The sequence below is a fragment of the Theropithecus gelada genome, chromosome 15 (genome assembly GCF_003255815.1).
Source record: "Theropithecus gelada isolate Dixy chromosome 15, Tgel_1.0, whole genome shotgun sequence".
NCBI classification, from domain to species: domain Eukaryota; kingdom Metazoa; phylum Chordata; class Mammalia; order Primates; family Cercopithecidae; genus Theropithecus; species Theropithecus gelada.
The window spans coordinates 41,004,951-41,018,468 of record NC_037683.1 but is presented as its reverse complement, the minus strand read 5'-3'; the positions used below and the strand labels follow the sequence as shown (position 1 = coordinate 41,018,468).

General features: G+C 38.0%; 1 protein-coding gene across 3 annotated transcripts in view; it reads right to left on the bottom strand.

The window, feature by feature from the left end:
* The window catches only part of ERP44 (endoplasmic reticulum protein 44), a 117,149-nt gene that overhangs the window by 40,710 nt on the left and 62,921 nt on the right, over positions 1-13,518 (bottom strand). The window lies entirely within an intron of this gene.

Below are 13,518 nucleotides of genomic sequence, written 5' to 3'. Positions count from 1 at the left end.
CCTTAGTTCTCATCTGTTATATAAGGATAATCATTTCTGCCACGTAAGATTGTCTTAAGCATCAAATTAAATAATACAACAGATGCCACAGTAAGCATGGCACATGAATAATGACTATAAAAATAGCAATAATAATAATGCCTTATGGAGTTCGACAGACGTTAAAATACCTGAGAGCAGCATATAAGCTGGGGAGGGAAGGTAAGCAGGAGGTAAATTATGCTAAATATTCTAAAGTCTTTGCATGGTCCAGGAAGAGGCAAAAGTACTTATAATATTTTGTTTAGTCGAGGTTGTACTTTATTTTCTCTACTATAGACAATCAAAAATACTAAAAGTATATTAGAGGTTAAAATGGAATATGAGCTCTCAGAAGGGAGGCTGGAGAAAAGATATAACACTTTGGTAAACTAAGTAACTAAGATTATATAATACTTTGGCAACCTCCACATGGATTTATAAAGTAGAAATCATGAGTGATTACTAAAATTCTTTAAACAGAAGACACATATGAATAAACAACAGGAACAACTGGTCATACTGAGATTGAAAAGAATGCTTTATTCATCAAATCACAGAAATCTGAAGTAAGACATTTTAATTTATACATAATTAACATAGACAATAATCTGTCTGCTTTAGGAGTTGGTACTTCCTTGAAGCAGATGAGTAATAGATACATATCAACTACATGCCCCTTTTCAACCTGATAAATTACAAGGAGAGACTATGTCTTTGGGGTGTTATAAAGATGATGGGTTCTATTACCTGAGCAAGGACTTAATGAGATTAAATTGGTACTACAAATTGAGAAATGAGAGAGCGGTACCATAAACAAGTAGAAGTCTTTTAAATAAAATAAAGACAACTGTAATAAAGCAAAAGCCACAAAGACTTGAGCTTATCCTACTTACAATGATAAATAACCTGAGAAATCATAAAAATAAAAAAAAAAGAAACTTTGATTTTTTTTTTTTTCTTTTTGAAGACAGGGTCTTGCTCTGTCACCCAGGCTGGAGTGCAGTGGCACGATCTCAGCTCACTGCGACCTTAACTTCCTGGACTTAAGCAATCATCCCACTTCAGCCTCCAGAGTAGCTGGGACAACAGGTGTGTGCCACCATGCCTGGCAAATCTTCTTAAATTTTTTTAATTAAAAAAATTTTTTTTTAGAGATGAGGTCTCACTATGTTGCCCAGGTCAGTCTTGAACTCCTGAACTGAAGCAATCCTCCCGCCTCAGCCTCCCAAAGCTGGGATTACAGTTGTGAGCCACTGTGCCTGGCTATAAAATGAATTTTTGCATGATGTATAAACAAAAAGTGTTTAAAAATTAGATCAAATAGTTCTAATGGCCAACACTACAGTGTTGTAGTCTTGAGAATGGAAAATGCCTTTTTAAAAGTTAGTATTTTGGCCAGGCCCAGGGGCTCATGCCTGTAATCCCAGAACTTTGGGAGGCTGAGGTGGGTGGATCACTTGAGGTCAAGATTTTGAGACCAGCCTGGCCAACATGGCAAGACCCTGTCTCTACTAAAAATACAAAAATTAACCAGGCATGGTGGCGCACGCCTGTAATCCCAGCTACCCGGTGGCCGAGGCACAAGAATCTCTTGAAACTGGGAGGTGGAGGTTGCAGTGAACCAAGTTCGTGCCAGTGCACTTCAGACTGGGCGACAGAGTGAAACCCTGTCTCAACAACAACAACAACAACAAAAAGTTACTATTTCTCCAAATGCTTATCAATAGGAGACTGGCTGAATAAAGTATGGTACCCATATAATGAAGTACTAGGCTGTAATATAAAGAAATAAAAAAGATCTCTGTTTGCTGCTAAGGAGCAATCTTCAAGATAAGTTAAAAAAAACAAAATAAACAAAAAAAACAAAAAAAAAACCCAGGTGCAGAAGAGCATGTACAGGTCAAATATTTTGTATAAGAAATAGGGAGAAGAAACTTGGGGAAGAAATATAAATACATATGTATATACATGCACACATATTTACATGTCTATATATGCTTGCTTATATAGTTGTCTTTCCTCTACCCACAAAAAAACACCAATGGGAGAAAATGGATGGAGAGGTCTAGGATAAATTCCCTGACTGTACTTTGGTTTTACAGTTTTGACTTTGGAACCATGGAAATGTTTAACATTAAAACAAAATAAAATTTTTAAAAAATTTAGTACTGGCATTGTTATTTTGAAATTAAATACATACACATATATTACCGATAAAGCACATGAGTAATCATGTTAATGCCATTAAGAATCAAGATTTTCAGCATAAGGAAAAAATATATAAAACTGAGTGATTAAGTAAAAACCCTATAATACTTTGAATTGGAAGTACTGGTATGACCTCATGTTTTTCTCTTTCAAAAAATATACTTCTAAGATCCTTCCACTGATAGCTATTATCAGTAAGTTAATTCCAATAAGTTTGATGATTCATATAACTCCCATGAAAATATAACTTATTGAAACTGACACTAGAAGAAACAGAAGATATAAATTATCCTAAAATTATTGCCAGGTATAGTGACACATGCCCACAGCCCCAAGGCAGGAGGTTTGCTTGAGCCCTGGAGTTCAAGACTAGACTGGGCAACACAGCAAGACTCCACCTCAAAAAAGAATCCTACAATTATTAAAGAACCCAAATCTAATTCAAAGCCTTTCCACAAATGAAACTCCATTCCCAGCCATCTTCACCAGTAAATTCTGCCAAACATTTAAGGAGCCAATAATGGCAATTTTACACAAACTATTCCAGAGAATACAAAAACAGGGAACACTTCCCAACTAGTTTTCGAGGTCAACGTAATCTTTATGGGAATCCTGATAAGAAAATTATGAGGAAAAAAAAGTATTTGTTAATCTTACTCAAGAACACAGATGCAAAACTTGAATAGAAATATTAAAGGCCGGGCGCGGTGGCTCAAGCCTGTAATCCCAGCACTTTGGGAGGCTGAGACGGGCGGATCACGAGGTCAGGAGATCGAGACCATCCTGGCTAACACGGTGAAACCCCGTCTCTACTAAAAAGAATACAAAAAACTAGCCGGGCGAGGTGGCGGGCGCCTGTAGTCCCAGCTACTCGGGAGGCTGAGGCAGGAGAACAGCGGGAACCCGGGAGGCGGAGCTTGCAGTGAGCCCAGATCACGCCACTGCACTCCAGCCTGGGGGACAGAGCGAGACTCCGTCTCAAAAAAAAAAAAGAAATATTAAGAAACTTAGCACTACATACAAAGGATAATACATCACAAGAAAGCTGGATTTAGTTTAGCACTTCAGTTTAGATAAATATTTGAAAACCAATTAATGTACAGCACACTGACAGAATAAAAGAGAAAAATTTTGTTATCTCTCAAAAGCAGAAAAGCATTTGATAAAAATCTATATCCATTCATGCTTAAACACTTTCAGTAAACTAGGAAGAGAACTTCCTTAACTGAAAAAAAGATAAACAAACAAGTAACAAACAACTGAATGGTGATATACTAAAAGCTTTCAAGTTGAGATCAAAAAAGAAAAAAGATGCCTGCTATCACTTCTATATAACACTGATTTGGAGTTCTTGATCAAAATAATAATAATAATAATAATAAAAAGACTGGAAAGGAAGAGATGTCATTATTTGCAGATGTTTTTATTGAGTTCACAGAAAATCCAAAAGGGAATCTACAAATGGATTTCCACTTGCAAGCAGGGTGTAGTGGGTAGCAGAAATGTATTGGTCCTACCGCAACAACTAGAAAAAACTTTGTATCATTTTTGTTGTCGTTGTTGTTGTTGTTTTTTTTTTTTTTTTTTGAGATGGAGTCTTGCTCTGTGCCCCAGGCTGGAGTGCAGTGGCGCGATCTCGGCTCACTGCAAACTCCGCCCCCCGGGTTCACCCCATTCTCCTGCCTCAGCCTCCCAAGTAGCTGGGACTACAGGCGCCCGCCACCACGCCCGGCTAGTTTTTTGTATTTTTTTAGTAGAGACGGGGTTTCATGGTGTTAGCCAGGATGGTCTCGATCTCCTGACCTTGTGATCCGCCCGCCTCGGCCTCCCAAAGTGCTGGGATTACAGTGTATCATATTTTTAAGATATCAGAAATCATGAAAGCAATGAAGACTAAAGGAACTGACATTCCAGGAAGGGAAGAACCATTCCTAGGGTAAGCAAAGATCACTAGCCATTTTTTTTCCTATAGGTTTCCTGTGTAATTCGTTTTGGAAATTAAGTCTGCAGTTGCAGATTTAGGGCTCAGAATTATACCTGCATAGGCAAAAGAAATGTCTCCAGAGGACATCTGCTAAGTGCTGGGGTGATACAGGAACCTGCGGAGTTGGGTCACAAATATGAAAAATCTCCTACGGCCTCCTGGTACTTAGGAGACAGCATCTACTTTGAAAAGGACCTGCAACCCTGTATCAAGACCACATGCAGCCAAGACAATTGCCAGATTTTGAAGCCAACAAGGCCAGGAAGCATCTAGACATTTTTAAAAAACCATGAATTTTTAAGACAGACAGGAAGAAAGGTACTTGTGACATGTACTAGAGACAACTGATTAGTATTCAGAATACAAAAAGAATGAACTAAAAAAAGATTACCAAAAAGATAAGTGAGCTAAAGCTATCAGTGTATGAAAGAAACACAGATTGCCAATAAACATATTACATATGTTCAGTTGTAATCAGAAAGTTACAAATTAAAACTCCCATATAACATTTTGTCTTTCATACTGGCAAAAAATCAATAATAATAAAAATTTTTAAGACTAAAATTCAATAATATGAAACCCTATGAAAGTAAAATATTCCTAGTAGGTTTCATTTAGGTTCAATATTCAATGTTAATAAAGGTAAACTAGCCTAGCTGGTGCCTACATTGTCAACAAGAAGTCAAGGAATCTTTTTTAATACCCAAAGACTTTTTAATATCCAAAGGATCTGGCAGAGAGGATATGAGATGGACTCAGAAGCAAAGAAACTAGTCTAATAGAAAACATCTATTTTCCATCTGTGTCCTAAGTATCAGTATGAAAATGGACAGCAAGATGCACTACAGGAGACAATATAATGCTTTTAACTTTCTAAACTTGATGAATTAGTGGGCACAATGAGAAAGCAGTGTGCTAATAGCAAGTTTGCATAAACTAGGAGTAGAATAAATAAGGTTAGAGACAGACTCTAGAGGGTCTTAAGCACTAAGCTGATGGAGTTTGAATTTTATCCTGTTTGTGATAAGCAGCCACTGAGCTGTAGAGCTGGGCTTTCAAAAAATTCACCTGGCAGTAGTAGAGAACCAGGGAGACTAGTAAGGAAGCTGCCGTAATAGTTGTGGCAAAAATCACAAGAGTCTATTAACAAACATTACAACCTTTAGGTTGCTTTAGAATTCTGGTTATGGAGATAAAAAGATTTAAAATATTTGAAAACTATTAGGGGATTAGCTACTCATTTGATTCATTCTCAAACATCATCCTGGCAGCAGGCATGCTGCATGATGCTGTGGCGTTTAATTATTAAGAAGCAAAAACCTTAAAATTACATTGATCAATAATCTCAGACATAATGCTGACTTTTTTTTTTTTTTTAACAAGCTTCGGCCAAAAGTGATTTTAAGATAATTAGAATGTGACACTTTGACAATATAACAAAGAATGACTTAAGGGGTATAATAAATGGGTTTTTAAAATTAACTGGATAGAGCAAATGTTAAAATGGATGTCAGAGAAATTATAAATCCCAGAAGGTTAACAGCTCACTGATTGAAAAATTAGCATGTATTTTTGCTCCAGTGGTCACTTACTTTTCCTTGATGGGTCCTGCCTGCCTGCCTGCCTCACTAATGCCCAGCAGGGTTCCAAATGGGGAAACTGCCTCATACTCTTGTTTCAGCAACGTCTCTCCCTGCGATGGTTATCCATGGCAGAAAATACAAAGAGGCAGATCATTTCAACAGGAAAGTTTTATTGTTCTTCTGGTCCTAGGAGAAGGACCACTGCTGCCTATATACCTCTTCTCATTCCCAAACTGTACCCCTCAAAACAAACAACAACAAAAAAAACCCAGAAAGACAAATATCCTCAAAAAACAAAACAAAAGACCTCAACAGAAAACTGATAAGCAAAGCCTAGAAGCTGACTCAGAACTCAGGCTTAACAGCTCATCCAAATTCTGTTCTATGCACATAAATTCTTCACTTCATATTTTCTTGTTCTTATTATGGTACTTATACATAGTTCCTATAAAAAGCATCTCAATTTCCAATAAGTAAGGTCCTAGTTGCACTGGAAGACAGACAGGTAAGAGTAACTCAGGTATATGGGCGCGTGTGCTACCTAATCAAGGTACAATTACAAATTACTTTCCTAAAAATGTGAGTGTGGGTCTGTTCTGCACTGACCAGCAAACATATGAACGCCTCTTGCTTAGTGCCATACAGCCCAAAGCCACTGGAGGTCAGCAGAGAACCTGGTCCCACCAGGGGCTGACTGATGGGACTTTCTACATCCCAGGCAGCAAGCATGACCACCAAGGAGAATAATGAATTCTACTCCTGAATTCCCCAAGTGATAAGACTGCAGAAGATGAGACGTGATGATGATCCACAGTTGAAGCAAGGCCATGTTTTAACTGTGTGCATGTGTACATGCATGTGTACACATGTGTCTATGTGTGTTTAGAAATTTTGGAAAGCAGAAAATTATAAAGAAGAAAATAAGAACCACTTCCAAACACCACTGGAGAAAACCACTATTAACATTTTGGTTTATATTTTGGTAACTTTGAAGAAAAGTTGCTTAACTAGCAGAGATGTATTTCAATTCAGAAAAAATAAACTCTGAGGTTAGTCAAATAGTAAAGTGATAGCATCAATACTTGCAGAATGGGTTTTGGCAGCTTGGAAGAAATTCCCAGAGAGAGTAGAGCATTACCAACACTCTTAATGTCATGAAGGCCAATATTATGTTTAAAAAAAAAAAAAATCGACTCAGTTGAGAAATGATGCACAAGAGTCAGACTCTGAATGTAAAGTTGTTTCAGAATAACTTGAACAAATTTATTCTCCTTTTAAGGCACACACATTAATGACACAATTTTAAAAATCTATTTCTAACTGAGTCTAAGATAGTTTTTACAATAGGTATAAAAAAATTCTAAGTGCCCTCATCTCTCACCATAAACAAAAATCAACTCAAAATGGATTAAAGACATAAATCTAAGACCCGAAACTATAAAACCAGTAGAAGAAAACATAGGCGAAATGCTTCTGGATATCGGTCTGGGCAAAAATTTTATGGATACAGCTTTAAATGCACAGGCAAAAAAAAGCAAAAACAGACAAATGGGATTTTATCAAACTAAAAAGCTTCTGGAGGGCAAGGGAAACACAACAGAGTGAAGAGGCAACCTGAGAATTAGTGGAAATATCTGTAAACTAAACATCTGATAAGGGATTAACATTCAGAATATACAAGAAACACAAGCAACAACAACAACAAAATCCAATTTTAAAAAGGGCATAGCATCTCAACAGACATTTCTCAAAAGACATACAAATGGCCAAAGGGCATATGAAAAAAAATCGTCAGTTTCACTAATCATGTGGTTACATACAAATCAAAACCACAATGAGGTATCATCTCACCCCAGTTAGAATGGTTATTAACAAAAACATGAAAAAAATTAATACTGAAGAGGATTTGGAGAAAGGGAAACATTCATATGTTGTTGATGAGACAGTAAAGTAGCACAGCCACTATGGAAAACAGAATGGAGGTTCCTCAAAAACTAAAAATAGAACTACCACATGATCCAGCAATTCCATTACTGGGTATTTATCCAAAGAAATGGAAATCAGTATAGTAAGGACATATCGCACCCCCGTGTTTACTCCAGCACTATTTACAATAGTCAAAATATGAAATCAACCTAAGTGGCCACCAACAGATGAATGGATAAAGAAAATGTGGGGCCAGGCGCAGTGGCTCACACCTATAATCCCAGCACTTTGGGAGACCAAGGCGGGCGGATCACGAGGTCAAGAGATCGAGACCATCCTGGCCAACATGGTGAAACCCCGTCTCTACTAAAAACACAAAAATTAGCTGGGCGTGGTGGTGCGCGCCTGTAGTTCCAGCTACCCAGGAGGCTGAGGCCTCCTTGAACCCAGGAGGCAGAGGTTGCAATGAGCCAAGATCATGCCACTGCACTCACTCCAGCCCCTGGTGACAGAGCGAGACTCCGTCTCCAAACAACAACAACAAAAAAAAGCACATATTCAAGCTCTAACAGCCTGGGATTCCCTGGGAAAAACAGAGGCGGCACTACAGACCTGTTTTGGGAAAAACCTCTGTTTTCCTCATGAAACCCGAGAAACAATCTGAGGCTCTGTTCTGTTTTGTATTGAGTTATCTGACATTTTTTACTTTGAAAGGTAACAGAAATTACTTTGAATTATGAGAAAACTAGGTAGGAAATGTACCTTTGGGCATGCTTAATGGCAGTTATGGTTAATACTTGACTCCGCACTTTTGGATTAGAGAAACATGCTCTTGGCCCCCTAGAAGGTATGGAAATGTCCCCACACCCCACTGAGAGATAAGACTCCATGGGAGATGGGCTGGCTCCCTCTTTTTTTGGGATGCAGGATCTGGTATAAAAATAGGACCCTTAATTTGGGGGATCTGTTTTGCATTCCAGCTATGCCTGCTTATTAGGCTGTAGAAACTGCATGCTTTCCTGGTCCTGTTCCTCCAATGGCTCCACCCTGAAGCCAGTAATCTAATTAAAAAACTGGGAAGTAAAAAAATCTTACAACTACTGAATCTTCTGTCTGTGTATTTACATATGTTGTGTGTGATGTAAAAAAAGCTTCTATTGGCTTAAAACTAGTAAGTGCTTAAATCAAGTTATAAATTATATCTTTTCTGACCTAATTAATCTCTTAGATATTAGGTCCCCTGAGTCAAAAAATGACATATTTGGCTTATTTGGTATAAACATCACACAGGAAGCACTGCCAAATATGAGATGGTATTTGGCTTTCTTTGGGCTGTATTTGTATAAATATGTTACTGGTATGTGTGTTAAAATTATGAGAAACTCCCATTATTCTGAAATGACAGTCTATGTTATTAATAATTATAATTGATATGTAAAATTGCTATATGGCACAGAAGCAAAATTAACTTGTCAATTGTGGTGTTAATAGTGGCTGTCCTAAGACTTTTGTCATCCACAGACAATTGTTGTCTTGTATTGATCCTCTTCAGACAGTCGTTTTAAAATCAACTATAGAACTCTAACAGGTATTCTTGAATGCAGGCTTCTGATAACTCTGGAGATTCTGACTTCAGAGGAAAAAGCATTCAGGACTCATGGAGAGCTGAAATGTTCATGACTATTAAGCAAGACAGGCATTAACTGCATGGACCTAACTAATAGAGGACTAAAATAATCTTTTTTTGACTTTTTGCTTAAAATGTTGCTGATCGTTTGTTTTGTTTTTAAGAATCAAGGAAACTTTTGAGCGATTAACAGCTTTTAATAATTGAGTAAAGTATCTCCTGTGAACAAAATTTGGAGCATATTTGTTTCTATCTGATTTTTCCAGAATTAGGAAACTATTTGTAAGTATTCTTAACTTATAGCAATACAATTATGTGCATAAGTGGAATAAGAATGTTTTCTTTTGCAACATGACACAATTGGAATAATTTGTTATTTTACCAAGGCTTTGACTAGAATGGTGTGCTTTCCTTTAAGGAATCAATCTTGACTTATAGAGCCAATAAAAGCCCCTTGGGAAAACTGGTCTCACACCTTGTCTACACAGTCCCTGTACATGGTTTCTGACCTCTGGTAAGTAAAGAATGTCACCTTCTGATAGGCCCAAGAGCCCAAGTTATCTTGGCACCTCCAGAGGAAAGGAATTTACTAAACTCATAGGTGTTTGAGGATACAAACCCATTGCTGGGCTCGACTTTTTGAAAAAAGTCTAATCTGAGATTCCTTTTATAAAAAAAAGTTCCATCAAAGCCAATTAAGAAAGCCTATGTGAAAAATACTTATTCCTGTTGCACTTTATACAAATAACCAGGCCAAGTATAATAAAGCAAACAGCCTGGGACTCCCATGTCTTACCAATCAGTCTTACCATGATTTGTCATTAGTAAAAATGAGGACTGGAGAGAGAACTATGGTACACCTGTCTCATCAGTTGTTTTTGAGTTTTTTTCTGCAATTGAGACTGACTCTGCTTATTCCTGTGAATCAACCACTCATCTCTGGCTGGTACTCAGAAGAAGCAAGAGGGATGGATATCAACTTTTGTTAGAACTCAGAGTTATGAATGGCCCTTGACATACCAATGCTTTCTGACTCAGCTCCTCTCTACCCTGAATAAAAGAGACCTTAATAGTTAGGCAGGAATATCATTGCCCCTATTCAGGCTCAAGTTACAGAATATGGATCCTTGTCCCTCTACCATCCTTAGGATTAAGGGTTCCCTTGTAAAAGAGAGAGGGGAAATATGCCAGAGGCCACTGAACCAGGGCAACTCTGTCAGAGGCATTCAAACCAGAGTGACTCCATGCTGAATAGGGGCTGGGTAAAATAAGGGCTGAGGCTTACTGAGCTGCATTCCCAGGAGGTTAGGCATTCTAAATCACAGGATGAGACAGGAGGTAGGCACAAGATACAGGTCACAAAAACTTTGCAGGTTGCAGTAAAGAAACTGGCCAAAACCCAACAAAGCCAAGATGACAAATCATGAAAGTGACCTCTAGTCATCCTCAGTGCTTATTATGTGCTAATTATCATGCTTTAAAAAAAAAAAAAAAACACTCCTAGCAGCACCATGACAGTTTACAAATGACATGGCAATGTCAGGAAGTTACCTTACATGATCTGAAAAGGGAAGTTCCAGGAATTGCCCACCACTTCCCTGGAAAACTCATAAATAATCCACCGCTTGTTTAGCATATAATCAAGAAGTAACCATAAAAATAGCCAGCCAGCAGCCCTTGCAGCTGCTCTGCCTATGGAGCAGCCATTTTTTTAATTCCCTTGCTTTCCTAATAAACTTGTTTTAACAAAAAAAAAAAAAAAAAAGAAAAGAAAAGAAATATGACCCAGCCAGTGAAAAAGAGAATGACAGGAATAGTACTGATCTATAAATTGTTTTGGGCAGTATGGCCACTTTAACAATATAAATTCATTTCCACAGAATTAGAAAAAACTGTTGTAAATTCATACAGAACCAAAAAAGAGCCTGAATAGCCAAAGCAAACCTAAGCAAAAAGAACAAAGCCAGAGGCATCATATTACTGAACTTCAAACTATACTACAAGGCTATGATAACCAGAACAGTATGATACTAGTACAAAAACAGACGCATAGAATAATGAAACAGAACAGAGAACTCAGAAATAAAGCCACACACTTAAAACCACCTGATCTGCCACAAAATCAACAAAAATAAGCAATGGAAGAAGACTCCCTGTTCAATAAATGGTATTGGAATAACTGGCTATCCACATGCAAAAGAATGAAACTGGACCTCTACATACATCATATACAAAACTTAAGTCAAAACGGATTAAAGACTTAAACGTACAACATTAGATGATAAAAATCCTGTAAGAAAACCTAGGAAATACCCTGCTCGACACTGGCCTTGGCAAAAAATGTATGGCTAAGACACCAAAAGCAATTACAACAAAAACAAAAACTGGTAAGTGGGACCTAATTAAACTAAAGAGCCTCTGAACTGCAAGAGAAACTATCAAGGAAGCAAACAGACAACCTACAGTATGGAAGAAAATATTTGCAAATGATGCATTCAACAAAGGTCTACTATCTAGAATCCATAAGGAACCTATTAAATCAATAAACAAAACACAAATAACCCCATTAAAAAGTAGGCGAAGGCCTGTAATCCCAGCACTTTGGGAGGCTAAGGTGGATGGATCACCTAAGGTGAGGTGTTCGAGACCAGCCTAGGCAACACGGTGAAACCCCATCTCTACTAAAAATACAAAATTAGCCGGGCATGGTGGCGTGTGCCTGTAGTCCCAGCTATTTGGGAGGCTAAGGCAGGAGAATCACTTGAACCTGGTGGCAGAGGTTGCAGTGAGCTGAGAGTGTGCCATTGCACTCGAGCCTGGGCAACAAGAGTGAAACTCTGTCTCAAAAAAATAAAAATAAAAATAAATAAAAAAACAAAAAGTGGACAAATGATGTGAACAGACACTTTTCAAAAGAAGACATACAAGCAGCCAACAAACGTATGAAAAAATGCTTACCATCACTAATCATCAAAGAAATGCAAATCAAAACCACAATGAGATACCACCCCACGCCAGTCAGAATAGCTTTTGTTAAAAACTCTAAAAAGAACAGATGGTGGCAAGGCTGCAGAGAAAATGAAACACTTAAACAACTGTTGACGGGAAAGTAAACTACTCCAACTGTGGAGAGCAGTGTGGAGATTTCACAAAGAACTAAGAGTTGAACTACCATTCAACCCAGCAATCTCATTACTGGGGATATACCCAAGGGAAAATAAATTGTCCTACCAAAAGGACACAAGCATGCATATGTTCCTCGCAGCACTATTCACAACAGCAAAACCACAGAATCAACGTAGGTATCCATCAACAGTGGACTGGATAAAGAAAATGTGGTACATATACACAACTGATTACTATGCAGCCATAAAAATCAACAAAATCATGTCCTCTGCAGGTGTCTATCAATGGCAGACTGAAAAAGAAAATGTGGTACATGTATGCCATGGTACACTATGCAGCCATATATAAGAATGAAATCATGTCCTTTGCAGCAACATAGATGCAGCTGGAGGCCATTATCCTAAGTGAACTAACACAGAAACAGAAAACAAAATATTGCATGTTCTTACTTTTAAATGGGAGCAAAATATCAGGTACACATGGACATAAAGATGCGAACAACAGACACTGTGGACTACTAGAGAGAGGCAAGAGCAAGTGGGACAAGGACTAAAAAGCTACCTATTGGGTACTATGCTCACAGCAGGTTGACAGGTGCAGTTATACCCCAAATCTCAAAACCATGCAATATGCCTCTGTAATAATCCTGCACATGTACCCCCATGTATCCCCTGATTCTAAAATAACAGCTGATAAATGAACAAAAAAGGATGAAATCCTGACATTCATGGCAACATAAATGGACTGGAGGACATTACGTTAAGTGAAATAAGCCAGGCACAGAAAAATAAATACTGCATGTTCTCATTCATATGTGGGAGCTAAGAGAGTTGAGCTCATATAAGTAGAGAGTAGAATTGTGGTTATTAGAGGGTGGGAAGGGTAGGGGGAGGGGAGGATAGGGAGAGATTGCTTAACAGATAAAAAAAAATTACCTCTAGAGAGAGGGGCGGAGCAAGATGGTGGAACAGAAAGCTCCACCAATTGTCCCTCCTGGAAAGACACCAATTTAACAACTATCTACACAAAATAAGCACCTTCAT